The 19,906-nt window shown below is 41.9% G+C and overlaps 1 long non-coding RNA gene and 1 pseudogene across 1 annotated transcript; both read right to left on the minus strand.

Moving 5' to 3' along the window:
* Positions 1–534: 534 nt before the first annotated feature.
* On the minus strand, positions 535–18,516 carry LOC106827444 (uncharacterized). The gene is made up of 5 exons (XR_011502908.1): positions 18,383–18,516; positions 14,052–14,172; positions 13,078–13,158; positions 855–1,440; positions 535–609 (listed from the first exon to the last, which is right to left on the minus strand). It is a non-coding gene; the product is annotated as an uncharacterized lncRNA (long non-coding RNA).
* On the minus strand, positions 15,199–16,953 carry LOC139039755 (large ribosomal subunit protein eL31-like; annotated as a pseudogene).
* Positions 18,517–19,906: the final 1,390 nt, after the last annotated feature.

A 19,906-nucleotide genomic window follows, 5' to 3' on the forward strand; every position in this document is an offset into this window, starting at 1 on the left:
TGGAGAAGTGGCAGCAAAGGTTTAAAGAGAGAAAAGGTGTGAAATAATCAACAAATGAACAGAATTCAAAAGTAGAGTGGCTTTTGAGGCTATGCCCAGGCATGAATGTGGAGGGAGAACAGCCCGCATGGTCGTTTTTCTTCAGCTCTATTCAGCTTCCCAAGTACAGGCAGGGGACATACAGAGTTGAATTTAACCAGGGAGGAATTCTGCAGTAGTGTTGACGGCTAAGAGTACAGACTCTGGAGTCAGACTGCTCGGATTCAAATCATAGTTCTGCCACTTTGCAGCTAGGTGGTCTTGAACAAACTGCTTGCTCTCTCTCTGTGCTTCGGGTTCCCCATCTTTAAAATGAGTATGGCCTATTTCTCATTTACAGAGACCAGAAGGATTGAGAAGACATCTTTTATGTGCTTCCACTGCCCTGTCTCCCAACTACCTGCATCTGGGCCCGTATATTCTGCCATATCCTCATAGGGTGTCATTGAGGCAATAGGTGTACAGTGCTTAGAACATAGTTGACACATAGAAAATATGATAGAAGGGCTTTATTATCTGCTAACAGAGTACGATGGAGGGAGAAAGTAGCAAGAAAGCTGAGGGTAGGGGCTGGCCCCGTGGCCGAGTGGTTAAGTTCGTGCGCTCCGCTGCAGGCGGCCCAGTGTTTCGTCTGTTCGAATCCTGGGCGCGGACATGGCACTGCTCATCAGACCACGCTGAGGCAGCGTCCCACATGCCACAACTAGAAGAACCCACAACGAAGAATACACAACTATGTACCGGGGGGCTTTGGGGTGAAAAAGGAAAAAATAAAATCTTAAAAAAAAAAAAAAAAAAGCTGAGGGTAGACACACCGGAGTGATTCAAGTGATGAGTGATGAGTGAGGAACTGAAATCCCGCTTCTTTAGATCTCAACAAAAGTGGAGGAAACTCCGTTTAACTTCAGGGAAACCCCTGCATCCAAAAGAACAGTGTAGAATTTGATTTGAACCTAAATGAGAATGAGCCAGCCTTGAAACACATGATCTCACATACAGTGCAGTGATGAAAGGAGAAACACAAGCCAAGAAAATGACAAATACTTAATGCAAATCAGAGAAATTCTGCAACTTTGTTGAAAATGGTCTCTTTTTTTCTGCTGTAATTACTTTAGTGGTGTAGGATTGACTATAATCCCTGCTCAAAAGCAGCCTTAGAGCTGTTTTCATACCGCCAATTTCAGGAATCTAGAGTTACATGGCAGCTTGCTGCATATCTCAAGTATTCTGTGTTCATTAGCCACAAAATTACTTCCATATTCTCATTTGTTGAAGAAAAGCCGGTTTTAGTAGATGTTGTTCCTATAAAGTTCCACCAGAGTTTCCCCATTTTCCTGTTAATTCAATGACTATGTCGTGTTTGTCGTGAGGGTCCTCCTTTCCTGACGTATTGGAGGGAGTCTGTTAGAGAAGGAAGAAGAGAATCGTTTAGGGGGCAGCAAGGCATTTGGCAGCCATACAAATAAGCAAGTGATGTCCAGTGTGGCCTCTGAAGACAGACTGCCTCGATCAGCTCCCACCTCCCTTCACTACTATTAGGTGTGCATCCTTGGAGATTTCTCTTGGTTTTCCCATTTGCAAAGTGGGCATCATAACAGGGTTAGGTGTGAAGATTAAATAAGCTTATATGTAAAAAGTACAGAACAGTACTTGACACAATATGCACTCAGTAAATATTATCCATCACAATTAAATAAGGAACACATGAATAGATGGGAGATTTCTGTAGTCTTCGTCCTAAGTCCAGTGCCTCAGGACTCAGCATGACCAAAAGACATTTGATACTCCCATCCTTTTTTTTTCTTTTCTTTTCTCAAACAACCCTGGGCTTGTCCCTACAAAAACTGTCTGCCATCTGAAGAACAGTTCAGTATATGAGGGGCAGAAAAAGGCAAAGCAGAGATTTTCAAGTAGGATCATGAGTTCTTATATTCTACTGTATACTTCTTGGGTTATTGTCAATGTGTGTAAAGTGCTTAAAACAATGCCCAGCTGAAGTGTTTGTTATCTACTAGGGGGGAAAAGAGTAGCGAGGAATCTGAGGAAGAACTGTGTCCAGTTATCCAAGTCGTTACCAAGTCCTGTTCTCTCCTATCTACCTTGGGGATGCGTCCCCTTGCCTCCACGTTTCCTGAACACACTGTGCTCCCTCCTGCTGCAGGATCCCTGTGAATGCTGTTCTGCCTCAAACGCTCTTACCACAGTCAACCCAGCCACTCTTTCACTTTGTGATCCCTCTACCTCCTTCTGATCTCAGCTCACAGTGTTGGTGCTTCCTGAGAGAAGCTCTTTCTGACACCTCAGTCAGGTCTTTAGTCCTTCATTATAGGGAAACTTCACAGCACTTACCTTCAGTTGTAATCATGCTTGTGATTATTTGGTTAGTCTGTCTACCTGCAGTCAGTCTAACACATGGTATGCAATCCGTAAATATTTATTAAACAATGAATGAATATTGCTCCCATTCTTACACTTTTGAAAGCTTTCTCTTTCCTAACTCCTTCACTGTTACTAAAGACAGTGATTTAAAGAAGTAGCCAGAGAAGAAAAGGGGCCAGAGGCTATATGTGGGGCTACATAACTGGGGCAAAAGCAAAAACGGCGTAAAGCTCATAAAAAAGTGCAGAACACAATAGCTGGGAGTGTTTTTAGAGATTATTAGTCCATCTTCTTCAGCACTGACAACAAAGGGAAATTCACTAGTTAGGGTTTTAGTCAAGGACCTTAGCCAACCACCTTCCAGACGACAGCTTCACAAACAAAGAAAAAACATGTTTTAAGCTAGAGGAGCTTAAATGTGACTCACCAACATCTGCTTTCTTTAAATATTTTTCTCTCAGAGACTACAAACCACTAAAAGGATAGAATAAATTCTCGCAACTTAACACATGGCAAAAGACAAGCATTTTATGCCACTTTCTTAATCCCCTCATTTTCAATCTCAAATGACTCTTTCTATCAAAAGACTTTTTTGTGAGGAAAGTTTGAAAGGATCTATTGAATCACAGCTGTAGAACGGCTTATTTAAGGTTGATTTAATAAGGGAATAATCAAAGTAGCATCTAATTTCAGTGGAAAACTATCACATTTTGATATTGACCTAGTGCGTAACCCAAGTATTAGAGGACGAAAAGAACTACAAGCTCGGGGAGAAAACAACGTTTGTTTGGAGAGAATCCCATTTTTCAACTTTCTCCTTTCTTCCCTCCTGACAGAGAAAATTCACCCTGAAGCTGCCTCCTTGCTCCCCAAAGCTCTCCATCAATGATCTGCAAAAAAATGCGTCATGCGCTGTTTCAGACATTCTCTACTTTACCAGTACATTTCATTCCCTCCAATAAAAATGAATGGCAAATACATTTATTTAGAGAACATAATCGTTGTTAATGTGTTCATAGGCTAATATCCTGTCTCAACAGGATAATAACATCCTTCACCTAGTTAAAATCCAAGCTCCCAGAAAGTCCCTTAGGAGTGACTCGTGGGGAATTTCACTCATGGCATCAGACTCATTGGTTGAAATATATTTGAGCAGCTGAGCTTTTCTCTCCTTATCCTTTAAATAATACCATGTGGAGTGCTTCCTGTAATTGACCTTGGGCAAGGTTGACCCTAGAGATCAAATAACTAGTTACTACCAGCAAAATAGCCTAAGAATGCAAGAGCACAAAAAGTTCTGTGCAAATGAAAAATTGTTTCCTATAATAGACAGCTTCAACAAAGGTGAAAGATAAAGGATAGACATAGATAGCAATGAAAGAATTAGTATCCAGACTACACGAAGAATTTCTACAGATTGAGGAAACATAAATAAGCCAGCAGAAAAGCAAGGAAAAGCTATGAACAAGAAACTCATAGAAAATTAAATGCAAATGATCCACAAACATTTGAAAAGATGGTTAACTTCATTTGTAACGAGGAAAATGCACATTGAAAGAACAATGAGATATATTTTTCATCTCTCAGATTAGCAAATATTGAAAAGTTTGATTTTTATCAAAATTTGGATAGAAAGTAGGAAAATCTTTATTTTTTATATACCGCTAATGAGAGTGTAAAGTGCTAATGCCATTTGTAAGATTCTACATCTGAAATGTACCCTCTGTGGAAGCAATTTTACATCTCCCTATTCATGCGAGAAAATACTTCATGTATGCACAATGAGATATCTACAGGGTCGCTCACTGCACCATTTGTATCGCAAACTATTAAATGGTATTTCTATATCTTAATCCCCAAACTGAAATCAGTAGGTGCTAGCCCCCTCACATTCTAGAGAGATCCACTAAGGATCCCTCAAACTCAGGGCCTAAGGATCCCTGAAACTGTAGCCATGTTGTTGGGGCCATGATGGGAAATAGCCTACGAGGACAAGCCAACAAGCAAAGAAAGAATCTGGGTCTTTCAGGGTATCAATAAGTCAATGGCACTAAACTTTGGAGCAGTTCTATCTGGGGATTTCTTGTTTTGAGGTAGTCAATGTCTCTTGTAAGGCATTTTTAGTTAGACTTTCTAACAGTGCTTACCTAATCATCCACTAACCTCTAAAACTTGATCTTCTTTCATTGACTTTAGTACTCCATCTACTGTCTTCCTCTCCATCTTAAGCCCCGTCATCCTCCCAAGGATACACATTGAGGTATGATTCATGAAAATAATGAAAGTTAATACTAGATATTAATAAAAACTATACTTTGAGCCCTTGCTGGTTGTCAAATGTGAGACACTTTACATATATTATCCCATTTATTCCTCACAACAAATCTAAAAGTTGGGAACTAATATGACCTCCATTTTACCAATGGGAAAACAGATGTGGAAAGGTTTAGTAACTTGCACAGGGTCACCCAACTGGAGAGCTGGGGATTGGAGCCAGGGTACTCTGACTGACCCACTGGATCCTACTCCTACACAGACTTTCCTCCCTGCTTTCTGGACTTCCTGAAGCAGAGCTCCACGCTGCTAGGCTACCCCACGACAAAGCCTCCATCGACTTCATCTCCCTTGATGTGGCTCCACTTCTAAGATGCTGACCCCTGAAAATCGACATTCTAACCTCAACTTCAAGTCTTTCCATTTCTTCATGATCACTTAACTTGTTTTTAATCCTAGTGGTATCTGTTTGTGTCTTGAACTCTCTCTTTTCTTCAGTTTATCCTCTCTTTTCTGGGTTCATTTGTTATGTCAGTAAGGTACCAAGTCATGTCAGTAATATACCATTAACCACCACACATCATCCTTTGCCATTTTTACCTTCTCTCACTCCTGCCTCAGCGTTATCAAGCTTAATATAACACAAAATACGCTTTCTCTGCTCTTACTCCCTGGCCGTTGAAGTTTCTAGGGTAAGTCAGTAGATTGGGTCCATAGCAATTTAATGAGTCTAATTTCAGCTAAGCTCTCATTACTGCCCAGAAATTATTATATTCAGCTACAGTAGACTCTCAACAGCAGCTCTTCCATATTGCCCCCCTTGTCCTTCAGTTCCCACCCCTTCCTGGCGATCTGTCAGAATATAGTAGTCCCTTTCTGGTTTACCAGTAAGACCCAAGACATCCAATGGAGACCTCCTGCAATTCCACTTGCTCTATCTCAATCTCTCCTGGTAAGTTTAGTCACCCCACTCCTTCACTTTACTCTCATCTCCAAAAAAGATGTGTGTCTCTGCCTTTAGAAAGCTCAACCCAGCCTCTATTCCCATTCCTCCTGTTTCCTCTAGGTTCTTATCCACCAAGGACCTCTCTTGAGAGTGTCTTCATTTGCTTTCCCTGTTTGAGTTCCTACAAATATTCTCCCTCCTTATAAAGATCTTTCCCTCGACCTTACTACTGCATGAGTTACTGCCCTTTTATTCTCTTCTTCTTTGGAAAATTAAAAACTAGATTAATATCACAGCTTCCATTCCATTCTTCCTACTACCCACTCACTCCTCAGTTCCTCAGAATCTGGATTCTACCCTTGATTCTCTTTCTAAAACTGTTCTCTCTCGGTCACCAATTACCAAATTACCCCATAATTGGCAAAGCCTACAATTTTTCTCGTCTTTCCGTACTATTTAGCAATGTTGAACATCCCCCTCCCTCCTGTAATTTTCTCCTTCCTTAGAACTGTGATGAGTATCCTTCTACTTCTGGATCACTAGTCTTTCCTTATGCATCTTTTCCTGGCTTCTCTTCTCTCTCCCATCTGCTATAAGCAAACACCTAGTAAGGTTCATCAGCCCTCTTTTCTCCCTATACTTCTCAGAGTTCTCAAGTATTGTCTCTACACATATTATTCTGAAATCCGTACCTTAAGCCCAAACACCCACAAGTTCCTAACACAGAGAACAAACTGCCCTCTAGATGTCTTTAGTGTACATTTTAAAATATCCATCTACCTACCTACCTAATTTTCTAAGGAAGATAGATATTGAGTAGATTCCTTAAAGAACCCACAATTAATGGAGAGGGGACAATCAAATACCTACCTAATGCAATTGAAGTAGTAGCAATAGTAATTATAGTAATAATAGCTAATATTTAGAGTCTTGACTGTATGCCAGTTATCATGCTGAATACATTCAAGAACTTATTAAATCTTGTTAAATCTTCACAACAAGTCTGGTTGGGAACTGCCAGTACTATTCTCTTAAGAAGTTCTATGCACAGATCATCTTCTAAATCTTTGCAACAACCATATGTGTTGTAATTATTTTTATTATCCCCATTTCTAAGATGAGCAAACCAAGGTTTAAAGAGGTTAAATAATCACACAGGTAGTAAATGACAAAGCCAGTGTTTGAACTTGACTCCGTAAGGATGATGATGATGGTGATAGCTACCATTTCTTAGCACCTGCCACACGCCAGGACCTGCGCATGGTAGGTACATATGTTCTCTTACTTAATTTTCAGAATTCTATGACCTAGGTTTTCCCTTTAACATATTAGGAAACTAAGGCTGAGAAAGGTTAAGTAAAAAGCCCTTGGTTACAGAGCTAATAAATTGCGGAATTGATGTAGTAGATTAAAAGTGGCAACAAATTCTTTGCAGTTTCTGCTATGGAGAGGTAAAGTCTGTTTCCCTACCAACTGAAGGAAAGAATGGAGTCAGAAGCGACTAGCGTTATTCACTTGAATGTCCCAGTGGCATCACAAATGCAATATGCAGGTCTGAGCTCATTGTGCTATCCCTCTAAAACAAGTTTTTTTTTATATGCTTTATTCTGATAAACCAAGGCTTAGAATCAAACAAATAGGCAACTGAATCTCGGCTTCACCCCAATTACTGCCATTCCCCAAGCTTGAACTGAATCTGCCTTGTGTATCATTGCCTGATTAATCTTCATTAAATGTGAAGGAGTTCAAAACAGGCTGTGCCCCAAGCTGTGCCACTTTGGCACGTAGAATATTTTGAGCTAAAGGCAGTAGAGACCCTTTGGGCTCAACAGAAACTTTTACCTCTCCCTTAAAGAATTTAAATTGGAGGTCTTGCCCATAATAAGAGTTATGACCAGAAATAAACTTTTTTGACCTACCTATAAGGCAGGGTAAACATCTAATTACTGAACATCTGCTCTTCTTATCATCCTATAAATTATCCTCCTCCCCTCTGAAGCCTCAGGCCCCTATCCCATTCTTTGGCTCATGATGGCATAAATAACACATTTTACTTTTTTGTCTCTGAACCTCTCATGCATGTGGGGTTCCCGCACATACACAATTAAACTTGATTTTCTCTGGTTAATTTGTCTCATGTCAATTTAATTCTTAGACCAGCCAGAAGAACCTATAAAGGCAGAAGAAAATTTTTCCCTCCCCCACAAAGGCAACTCTAAAGTTAGTGCCCTGTTCAAAAACTTTCCATGAGTTTCCACTCCACGGCCCAAGCATGTCCAGCCTTTTCTTCCTCTACTTCCTCACTGATACACTCTAAATTTCAGCCAGAAGGAGTTACTTCTTGTTTCTCCACAATTATCACCTTGTCACCCTCCCTTTCTTGGCATATGTACTCATTTTTTCCTGCCTTCATGACACTGCTGTTTGCTTAAAATGCCCTCTCCACTGCGGTTCAATCTGTCAAAGAAATAGCCACATTAAATACTATCTCTTCCATGAGTTTTTTCTTGATGCCTCCAGATGGAAGTGATTTCTTCCTCCTTTGAATTTCCTATTAAATTTGATTTTCTTATTTTAATTGTTTAGCTTGAGTTATAGTTATTTATGAAAAGTTGTCATTCCTTTAGTACTAGATTTCAAGCTCCCTAAGCAAGAGAAGGTATCTTAGTCATCAATGTATCACTTGCAGGAACCTCCCAGAACCTTACACACAGTAGGTGTGGAGAATTTAGAGACCCAGTAAATAAAATATTATTCTCCCTCTGAGTCAAAACCAACTGAGAAAAAGACATCAAAGTCATATTGGTGGAGAAACATTACTGCATTACTGATAAACACTAGATTGGAAAATATGACCAAGTGGCCTGATTTTATGCCTCTAAAATAGTGGGCTTATCATCTACCCTGTCATGGAAGAGTTAGACAAGATCAAGTCTTCCCCACAGGGTCAGGCCTCACTAATTTGTGGAGAGCCAGACCAGAATGTACCTGGTTGGCACAGTGACGGATCCATTGAACACAGAGCCCAGGTCCTTTTCCCAAACCCTCCAGGGAGAGAAGTGAGGAACAGGGCAGAGACCTGAGGCATTAGTCCAGCCGAAGTCCCTCCATATGAAAACATGAGGATTAGCTTTAATGAAAATGATAAAATTCAAAAGGACAGTCTGTCTTCAACTAAACCCAACCAGATTCTGGGAACAAGGAATAGAAAAAAAGTGATTTAATATAGAGGAATTTGGAGATGTACATGAATAGTAATGATAGCACTGGTGGCAATATATACTGAGTTTTACAATAAGTCAGGGCATTGTTCCAATCTTTTTCATTGCAGTAACCGGGTTATCATCTCAATAACTCTAGAAAGCACGTACTAATATTGTCTCCACTTTACAGATAAAGAAACTGGGATACAGAGAGATTTAAAAATTTGTCCAAGTTCACACAACCAGTAAGCAGTAGAGCTGGAACTTAAAAAGTCTCCCGCTGGAACCCAACTACATATAAACTGAAAAATAGTAATGGCCTTTTTCATATTGCTGTGCTAAACCTCCCCAACCCACACTCCACTTCCCCACCCCCAGAAATGTCAATAACTCAAGCTTTCTCTTTGTCACAGATAGGTTGTTATTGGTTTGGTAGCCTGCAAATGAAGAACGTCTGTCATTGTGTGATCAAACCATTCCATGGTTGCATCACTAGAAAGCCCAGACTGCCTCCCAGAACCTAGACGGCCCTCTGCAAACAGCAAAGAGCATCCTCCAGTTGTTCTGTGTTTCACTGATTTGTTTTTCCACTGTAAAATGGATATTTAACTGATAAAGTCTCTTGCCTAGAGACACCTCCCCTCTCCCTCACTTCCGTTCCCCAACCCGAGAATGTGTTAGTTTTTTCTTTAAAAAGGTCAGTTTACTAAGACTCTTTGCTTAGCTAAGAAAACATGGTAGAGGCTGTGTGGCATGAAGGCATTAGCATGGGAATGAAAAGTTCCTTGCTGATTAAACACAGGCCTGGCAGACTAAACTGATTGTCTCTTGGGACACGCTGAGTTAGCACTAATCGAGAGCAATGCGTTATGAAAAGGAGTAGGTCTTTACAGCACTCAGTTATTGAGGACAGTTGCCTCCTATGCTGCTACCAGTATGAAACTCCAGAAAGATACCTCCCCACAAGCCTAACACCAGATGACAAACTCTGCCAGCGTTACTGCAAGCGGAGATGTGATCGCGTCCACTTTAGAAGCCCCAGAATACCCTGGGATGCATGAGTAGGGGGCAACGAGGAGAAGCAGGATGAGGTGAAGAGAACCACCTACGGACCGATTTGTACAGTGCCACAGTCATTCGGTTGTCTTTTAACGGCTGCTTTACTGAAAAGCAAGGTTTAAATGATCTCTGGAACATGGACAAAATCTGGGTAGAGTCTGATATGCCTTAACACACTTGAACAGGCCTCCTCAGCTACAACTCAGGCCGTGGACACCCCGTAGGAAGAGTCAGCAATTTCACTTAGCTGCTCAGGGAGTATCTTGTATCTGCCCCTGACCCTCCATGTCTTATCCCACTTGTTTTGTTTTGGCAAAGTGTCATCAGTATTCAACAATATTTATTAAGCAAGATCCCTACATAAAATCACACAGTCCCTACCCTCTCTAAACCTGTAGTCGAGACTAGAGGAGAATACACATTCCTGTGTAAAGCACTTAGATAGTCCCTACCTCATAGTAAGTGCCATATTGATATTATTATTGTTGTTATTATTAATCTTACTTCGTATTTCCTTTTGCTTGGATTCAGTCTCTCTGCTTATATTCCGCTTAGATTCATATCTTGGTCGGACTCTGATTTTGCTTATGGGCACTTTCTCATATCATCCTTAACTCCATGTTTCCCGGACAGTTGATCAATTTCCATCAGTCTCTGTCTCCCTGTCTCTGTCTCCCTGTTTCTATCTCTCTGTCTCTCAAACACACACGTACGCCCCCAGCCCCAGGATCAGAGCTCAGGTTCAGCACATCAGATTTAAGTGGATACTTCTCAACCTTTAAGTTGATGCATTTATAACTTAGTTACAACTGAAAGGGAAAAAAATTCACTGTCTTGCTCTGAAAAACTGTCTCTGTTCAAAAGAATAATTGGATGGGCCTATCTGTTAAAAACAGACCGTTAGCTGATCAAAATTAATTACTTGAAATTTTTTTTCCATTTAAAATGTGAGTGTTGAATGAGCAATTGTTCTGTTGAGGGACTATATACATCTTTCCAGTCAGCAGGATGTTGTTCAAAATGTGTTTCCGAAGAACACGAGTTATGATGATTTCACACTTGCCAAAAAGAATTATAATTCCTGTTTTGAAGCCAGTGGAAGCTCAAATGCTTTTGACTGTGTCAGATCTGACTGGAAACAGAGCCCTTAAGTGAATGAATCATTGAACAAAATCATTTGTTAATATGAACATTATGTAGTGTACCTGGATAGACCCCTGCCTTCCATCAGATTGCAGTATAACAGGGAGACAGGACAGACACATATATACTAAAACAGCCTGAATTATATGCCAAATGAAGGGGCCCGGCACTCCTAAGATGATCTGAACTGGAGTGTGAAAAAATTACTGGTACCCTCTACCCCTAAGAGAATTTCACACATAATGCCAAAGCAAGGGTATGTTTTCTCAAGATTCCCACTGTATACAATAGAGTAACAATTGAACAGTGCCTACAACACATGGCAAGATAAAATAATGGGAAGTGTGATAAACATTTTTTTCTGACTGCCCAACATCTATTTACCCTACTTCTGGTAACAGCCCACAACTTCTGTTTGGGGATCGACCCCTCCTCACTCTTAGTCCATGTGGTTCCTGTGCGGCTAATCCACTTTCAGCTCTGAATGGTGGTACGTGAGCTAGACTTGGCCAGAGCATCATTTTATACGGTTTCTGTTACTGATTCTCAAGCAAGTCAATCGTCCTAACGAGACTCCAGACTTCTGTTGGACCCATCAAGGTGGCAGACTTTCTTTCCTGGTAGACTTTAACCAGAAAGGTTGTGAGGCCGGGGCTACTGCAGCTCACTTGTCACCAAAAGGAGACTTAGAATGAAGCCTGAGCATGTCACACATGAATCCTCATATGGAGATTAGAGTCAAGTTAAAAGATAGACAGAAGTCAAGAGCTTCCCGCCCCTAAATTTTTCAGTTTTGTGAGCCAGTAAATTCCTTTCTTAAGCTAGTTTATGTTTGAGAGTTTTTTATATTTTGTTTCGGCCTAACACGACTTGCAAGTGTGGTACATGTTATCTTAGGGAAAGAGTGGCTAATTCAGGAGCTAGTCCTTAAGGAAACTCCCTTTGTCTCCAATCCATTGAGTCAGTGCTGTTTCTTCTCCAGAACCCATGACTCACATGGCTGCAGGCAGGGTTGTTGCTCCCTCTGTGAAAAAATTCTCAAGCCAGCTTTTCTTTGCCACCCACTTGATCCTGGAAATATCCCAAGAGCCAGTATGGGCGGGACTCTGTTACCCTCATGGTACTGCCACTTACTGGCTGGGGGACCTTGAAAAAACTCCCCCTGCCTCCACCCTCTCTTCCTCTCTCACAGCCATCTTTGGGGCAGGCCTTCCTCTCAGCAGTTCTCTTGTGGGGCCATCATTGAGGAAGGGTCTTGCCTATCCATGGAAAATGTGAGCATTACGTCCCAGCGTTCTGTTCTTTGTGCAAGTAACAATTGTTAACATGTGTCAAATGCACATTAGGAGACAGTCACTGCTAAGAGTTTTACATAGATTACCTCATATAATCCTTTCCCCCTTTACAGATCAGGAATTGAGGCATAGATCAGTTCAATAAATTTCCCAAGGTCACACAACCATTAAGTAGGAGTATCATAAGATGGGAAGGAATAATACTTCCTCCTGTGAATCTTGGCAATGTTCTTTTGGACTCCAGTCAGCTAATGACAACTTATATACATCACAGGACTGGGCAGGAGTAGGGGAGAAGGGGCCCAGAGTCAGGCAGAGACCAGATGATTCAATTAAGTAGAAATGAAGTAAAAGAATATATATAAGATCTGTCTTGGGTGGAAAAGAACAGAATCATAGTGTATAAATACAAGGAAACTGATGTCTTCCAATTTGCAGTTGTTCATAGCAATGACTATTCTGGAAAGACACGATGCCTCACAAATTCATGTATTTTTATCTTTGAAAGGCACCATTCCAGAAACCTTGTCCTGTTATGTGTTGTATAGCTCGCTTTTCCTACAGTGTGTCCTCTACATATTCATTTCATTAATTCATGAAATGTTTATTGCTTATTTATTATATGCCAGGCACTATGCCAGGCATGGGGATACAATCATTGGCAAAAAAAGTCAGTGTGCCTACCTTAATGGAGCTTACTCTATCAATCTATATATTACAGAAATAAGAGTTAACTTACAATTGAGATGAGTGTTTCAAAATAAAGACGAACGGTCACATCATGAGAGCCTCCGATGGCAGAAGTGGCCAGCGAGGGAAGCTAGGCAAGAGAGAAAGGAAAAAAAGATATGCATTTGTTCAGGCCCTCAGTCCCCACATTGTTTCAGTTGAGATACTCCCCTTCATGATTTTCTTTCTTATTCTCAACTTCTCAAGGCTTCTGTGTCCTCTGCACTGAATGCTCACACTCTCCCACACCCACCCACCTTAGTGCCTCAGTCTGCCCTTCCTTACCCTTTCCCAAGCTCTGGGTCTTTTTCCAACCCTAGGTCCCAGTCAACATGTGCACGTCTTTATGTCTTTGTCTCGTTCCCTAGGGCTTGTTCTGTTTTAAAATCATATAGTTGTGATCACACAGTATAGATGTGGCAGAGACTGCCAGCTGCCTAGCCAGTATCTGCTGGTCCCTTCTTCCTTAGTATTAGAAGCTTATTTGATTTATTAAGGTACCTAGCTAAAAGTGCTATATTTCGTGACCTCTCTTGGAGTTAGGTGTGCCCATATGACTAAGTTCTGGCAAATGAGATATAAACAGAAAGGTCGTATGGAGCTCCAGAAAACTTACTGAAAAGGCAGCTAACATAGGCTCTTTGGATCTTTTTCTTCCATATCTCTTTCTCTTTTCTTCTGGCTAGATTATAAATACAGTATGTAAAGGAAAAAACATACTCCTATCACTCACTCCTTCTTTTTTTTTTGGTAAGGAAGATTGGCCCTGAGCTAACATCTGTTGCTAATCTTCCTCTATTTTTTTTTTTTGCATGTGGCACACTGCCACAGCATGGCTTGGTGGGTGGTGTCTTGGCTGCGGCAGGGATCTGAACCCACAAACCCCGGGCCGCTGAAGCAGAGCACGTGAACTTAACCACTACACCACCTGGCCGGCCAACTATTGCTCTTACTATGTCTCTCTACTCTCAATATTTTACTTACCCTCAGAACACTCCACTTCACAAGACTTCTGACACCAGATGTGTGGGTTTTCTACACACCAAGCAATTCTGCGACGCCAGCTGAGTGTCCTCAAATTTAACTCAATTCTGACACTATCTACCTGGAGACAGCATCAGATCCCACAGGTTAAGGCTTCAGTCTCATAAGACTGTCCCCCACCCCCACTTCAGATGCCAGTCTCAAATCCAAGTTGTCACCTGTGTTTCTGACAGACAGCTATAAATCAGAGGGTCCCCTTCCTCAGGTTCAATTAATTTGCTAGAGTGGCTGACGGAACTCAGGAAAACAGCGTAGTTACTAATTACTAGTTTATTATAAAAGGATGTAAGTGAGGAACAGCCAGATGGAATAGATGCATAGGGCAAGGTATGTGGGAAGGGGCACAGAGTTTCCAAGCCTTCTCCAGGTGTGCCGCTCTCCCAGCACCTAATCCTGGTTGGTTCCCACAGCAACCAGCCCCATCCTTTCCCAAAGTCACCTCATTAACATAAACTCTGGTATGGTTGAAAGGTGCTTGTCACGGAATAACAAAAGACACCTTTATCACTTTGGCCACTTTGGAAATTCCAAGGGTTTTAAGAGCTGTGTGCCAGAACCCTGGATGAAAACCAAACATGTATTTCTTATTACAAATCACAAGATCACACGGCGGCTGGAGCTTGAGCAGCTATTTTGATCATGAGGTGATCTTGGAATGGAAGCCGCTAAGAGACCCAACGAGAAAGAGGGAGCCTGCGTGCCTGAGAGTGTTTGCAGCAGAGTTGCCGAATCCGCCTCGGCTGCCTAGCTCCTTAAGGGAAGAAACTGTGATTGTATTTAAGCCACTGTTGTTTTGAGCATCAGTTACTTTCTGCCCAACTTAATTCTAACTAAAACAGTGAGACTTCTGGGAACCCCCCTTCAAAAGGGGACATGCCGTTACAATGCAACTTTTTTGCTCTTCTTTCCTTCTGCTTCCTGCCTGGAATGTGGACACAAGGGCTAGGGCATTGGCAACTATTTTAGCCAACTTTGAAGATGACAGATAGAAAGAGACAGGGCGTCTGATGCTGCGGAACTGCCTGGCCAGGTCTGGACTTATTTTCTGTGAGAGAAACGCCAACTTGTCTCCAGTTTAAGCACTGCTATTTTAGTTCTTTAGTACTAGCAGCTGCACACAATTTAAACTGATCAAATCTATAATTCTGTGAAGAATCTCTTTTATTCACTTAACATAGTGAAAACTTTTTTTTTTTTTTCAGTTTTATAACTTCACTTGACAATCAGCTCTCAGTTCCCATCCACACTGACTGTAGATTTTTGACAGTGGTGACAGGTACACAGGTAACCAATGCGTAGAGCTTGTTTGCCGAATCTTCATCCTCATTATGTTGTCTGGACAACTGCACGTGATACAGTAGAGGACAGTCCTTATTCCTTTGGCCCAGACAGCTTTGTCCAGCCTGGTGTCAAAGCGCACAGCTGGAGTTCTCATCTCCTTCAGGGCAAATTTCTGGATTTCTCAGAGTGCCCGAAGGGCGCGCTTCTCGGAGCCCACTCCATGGATGCCCTTGTGCATGGTGATGGCGATTCTTTGGTCACCAGCTCCTTGATGGCAGAATGGCCCTTCTTCTTGCCACCCTCCTTTGCCCAAGCCAGTCTGCTGCACCCAGGCTGGGAAGGAAGAGCACGAGGTATTACAGGAGAGGTAAGCTGCCTTGCCCCAAAGCATTCTCCAGTTACTGAAAACTCTTTGTGATTATCACTGTTAATGCCAGTATCATTTCACTGCATAGGTGCACCATGATTTTACCACACAGGGCCCAATTTTCAGACATTTACAACTTCTTTTATTTATTTGCCATTCTAATCCACACTTTTCAAAGTATTTCACATTCGAATATGATTATTATACGTCACTTCCTTCCAAGAGCCAGTTTTCATGTTTCCAGTTTCATTACACAAGGTTATTTCATGAAGAAAGTTAAATTGCGTCTGAATAAACTCAGTGCCCTTAGAGGTGCCCCTCTCCACTCCTAAGAGAAGAGAACTTGGGTGACCTATAAAAAGCAACCCCACTGTATTCCAACAGCAGCTCAGCGTATCCTTCCATGATCTACGTCCTGTGTGTGAATTCAAACCCTCTGCTCTGGCATTCCGGATCCCAGACTTCTGCTTGCTGCCTAAATTGTGTCTATTTGCCAGCTTTCTTCTGAATGACACCTCAGCTGCACTGTCTGCCTGGATGTCTACTTCTCCTTTAGATACTGTATCTCTGCTGCATTTCCTATGGCCTGGGTGCCAGTGCCAGCTCACTGCTGTGTCCAACCTGGGCCATTCCAGATATACCATCAGGTACTCTCCCTGAGAACTCCGGTTGGTATCTTTTACTAATTTGGATGAGTTTTGCTTGGTGTCTCAGGTACCTGAAGTTTCCATACTCCCAGGCCTCTTAATTCCAGATCCATATTCCACTTGTCCTGGTTGATTAAAACTACTTTCCAGGGGCTGACCTCTTTTCACACTCTGATTTGCCTTGTTTCCAGATGAAATTCCTGGAATATTTTGGCTATGTGTCCTATTTGGTCATGATTAATGCTCTATATTTGGAAGTTTCTTCTCATGCCCCTAAAATATGACTCTACTTTGATTTTAGACATTGGATCACCGGCCTTCACTAGACTGAATTTGCAGGATCCAAATTTAGCTTCTGATATTTGGCCCTTTATCCCGGAAACTGAAAACATGTCCTAGTTTACCACCAATCTTGCCAGCTTTTCACTAATTCCCTCCTCCCCTTACGATTAGCTTTCCTTACTCTCAATTTGCCATCTTTACAGAAGAGAGGTATCCTGATAAATCCCAACCGCCGGGGTCTCTCTAGTTTGCTAAGAGTCGCCATGACAACCAAAGCTGCTGTTGCATCTAGTGGAGAGAGAATCACTAAGTTAATGTGGTGACTCGCAGCTGACCTGTCAAACTGTGGATCTCATGAAGGGTCAACAGTCATGTCAGAGATCAATCCCAGGTGAATCCTGACAATACCAGCGATAGCATTCAGCCAATCAAAGCTTACATTTGTTATGCAGTTAACCATGTACTGGCACGTTCCTGAGCACTTTAATCCTTATTAAATCTTTACTGAAACAATATGGGGTACATGCCATCAGAATCCCTATTTCACATATGCAGATATCCAGGCTTTGAGAGGCCAGAAAACAGTTCTGGTAGCATGGAGGGCGAAACTAACAGAGAGCCCTCCCAACCAATACCTAGAACTGTTAGGCAAAATAAATTATATTTTAAATACCTAGGTGAGCTAGCAAAAGAGAATGGAAACCACCAGACATTAAGAGGGAACTAAAACAGTGTGGTAAAGTGAGCTGACATCATGTCTGCACTGAGGTGGTTGTAAGTTTAAAATAGGCCTTAAAGACTAGAGATTTGGATCTTAACATTCGACAGAAACAAGACACCAGTAGAGATTTGAAACTGAGACCTCTAAGGAACCAAGACCCATAAAGGTCCTCACCCTTTGTGAAAGGAGAACTAGACTCTTTCTGCCTATGAGCCCCAAGAAGAGTTCAAGGAAACTTCCTTCTGCCTGGACAATTTGGTCTGGACCAGTGATGTTCAGTGATGCCTCGTAGAAACAAAAGAAAGAGCATTATGAGGAGACTTCCATAAACAGAGACACAGGAAGTCCCCACGGCACAAGCAATTCTAAGATACATAAGAAAATAATGCGTCATGAGCGAGAGTTGGCAGATACTGTAACTGGGGACATTAGCACTTCCCTGAACTTGAGAAAACAGAATAATATGAAATAAGTATTTTGAAAATAGGTAAACACATGAAAGAAGGAAGAGAAACATAAGAAAGAAAATTACAATGAAAAAAGAACAGGTGGATTTGAAAAGAACCAGATATAATACCTGGAAAAGAAAAATACAGTCATCGAGAGGTTCAGTAACTTGCTTGAGGTCACTCAGCTAAAAAGTGATGGAACTGGAGCTCAAAACTCAGCTTTATCTGTCCCCCACTATGTTCGAAACATCGAGCCACACTAGCTCCCCACAGATCAAAATCTAAGCTAATGAATTCCACGGGAGAACCTCACTCTTCTGACTTGGCAAAATCTCCTCAGGGTGAGCATATTGCTGAAAAGCACACGCAGCGGCTGGGGATAAAACTAAACGCTTGCTTTCCTATAGGAATTAACAAGTTACAACAAAAAAAGTTCTGAGATTGGCAAGGTCAACATGAAGGTTTTTATAAACCACTGAGTGAACAGATCCATCTACGGCTTTAACAGTGAATGACACACTCACCTATTTTCCTTTAAGCTCGGAACTCGTTGTCCTTGGCCGTATGTGGCTCTTTGGCGGCTTGGAGTAGCAGTCCGGCGAGATCTTGGGTGGGGATGGATCACTGAGCCCGGAGGTGATATTTATGCGCGTTGGAGGGTATTTTGCTGTTTTGGAAAATTCAGCTTCTGCTCTGGTTAGCTCTTATCCTCTCCTCCCTAACTATTCCACCAATCCTGACAAGCAGGCAATTTACAGATGATTACTGCAAACTGAGTAACGATGGCAACTGAGATTGCTCTAGAGAGCTGGCAATAACCAAATTACGGAAGCGCTGTTGCTCTGTGCCCTATCTAGGTCACGGAGCTAGAGATGCTGTATCAAACTTTTCTTATGAGGTTTGTTGTATTGGACATTTAACAAATACAGCGTTGTTTTCGAGTAATATAGTCTCCAGCGCAAAGACCTATAGAGGTTATTTTTAATGAAAAATTCATTATTTTGTCCTTCTCGTAGATTAGCGTTATTCTGCAGATATTTCTCTCTGCATTCCCAGGATCTCATGCGGTTAAGGGCGTCTACTGTTCTGTCCACACTTTTCATTATGTCTCATGAAAGCCATCTCATGCATAAAGTGCTCCAAATGTTAGTGAACACAAAGAAAAAGAGAATGTGAGAATTGTGTGGTTGGTGCCAGAGAGGAAGCTGTAATGAAACCAAAGGGGTTGATTCCTCTTCCTAACTAGTGCCTGATTACAGGGCAGCTTGTGTCTCCTCTCCTCCAAACATGCTAGAACCTTCGAAAAGGTGTTTATTAAAATTTGAATCATGCACTTAGGGGTTTAAATGATCTTATGCAGCGAACAAGGACTGGTCTTGTGCTTTCAGTGTGTAATCTGATTTCAGTTTTTGTCAGGCAATGAGAACGTGGAAGATTTAAGGGCACTGACGCAAACTGGGCCCTCCGTTGACCCCAGGAGCCGCTGGGCAGCAGTGCGGGGCCGATGGCGCAGGTAGGCAGCTCTGAAGTGTCTCTCCCCGGTTAGTCTCTCAAGAGAAGGCAGCTTGGTCATCCTTTGAGGCGGTAATTACATTCTGTTCCGGTGACCGGCGGTAATTAATTGAACTTTGTGCCCAATCTAAAAATAAACAAACACAGGGGAGAGTGCAATGTCTGGGAAAGGCCACAGGCATTCTTGGCATTTGGGCTTGTTTCTTTGAACGGTGTAAAGGAAGTGAAAGCCTCATTTTCTCCCGGAACAATGTCAGGTTGTAACTGGCCGCTGACCTGCAAGAGTCCCCCACCCCCACCCCCACCCCCACCACCAAATGAGCCTTCAAGATTGGTAACTTTCGGTAACAAAAACAGAAGCTTTACAAAATACAGCATTAACATTGCTTATATTCTCTCAAAACACATGAGTTACTTGTACAGACCTACGCAAAGCTTCACCCAGAGAAGAGCTTTGGAAGAAAGGCAAATATATGCGTAGACCGTTGGAGATACATTGATCGCTGAGTCACAGACGAAAACGCTAGAAGAAACCA

Source organism: Equus asinus, chromosome 4 (genome assembly GCF_041296235.1).
Source record: "Equus asinus isolate D_3611 breed Donkey chromosome 4, EquAss-T2T_v2, whole genome shotgun sequence".
NCBI classification, from domain to species: domain Eukaryota; kingdom Metazoa; phylum Chordata; class Mammalia; order Perissodactyla; family Equidae; genus Equus; species Equus asinus.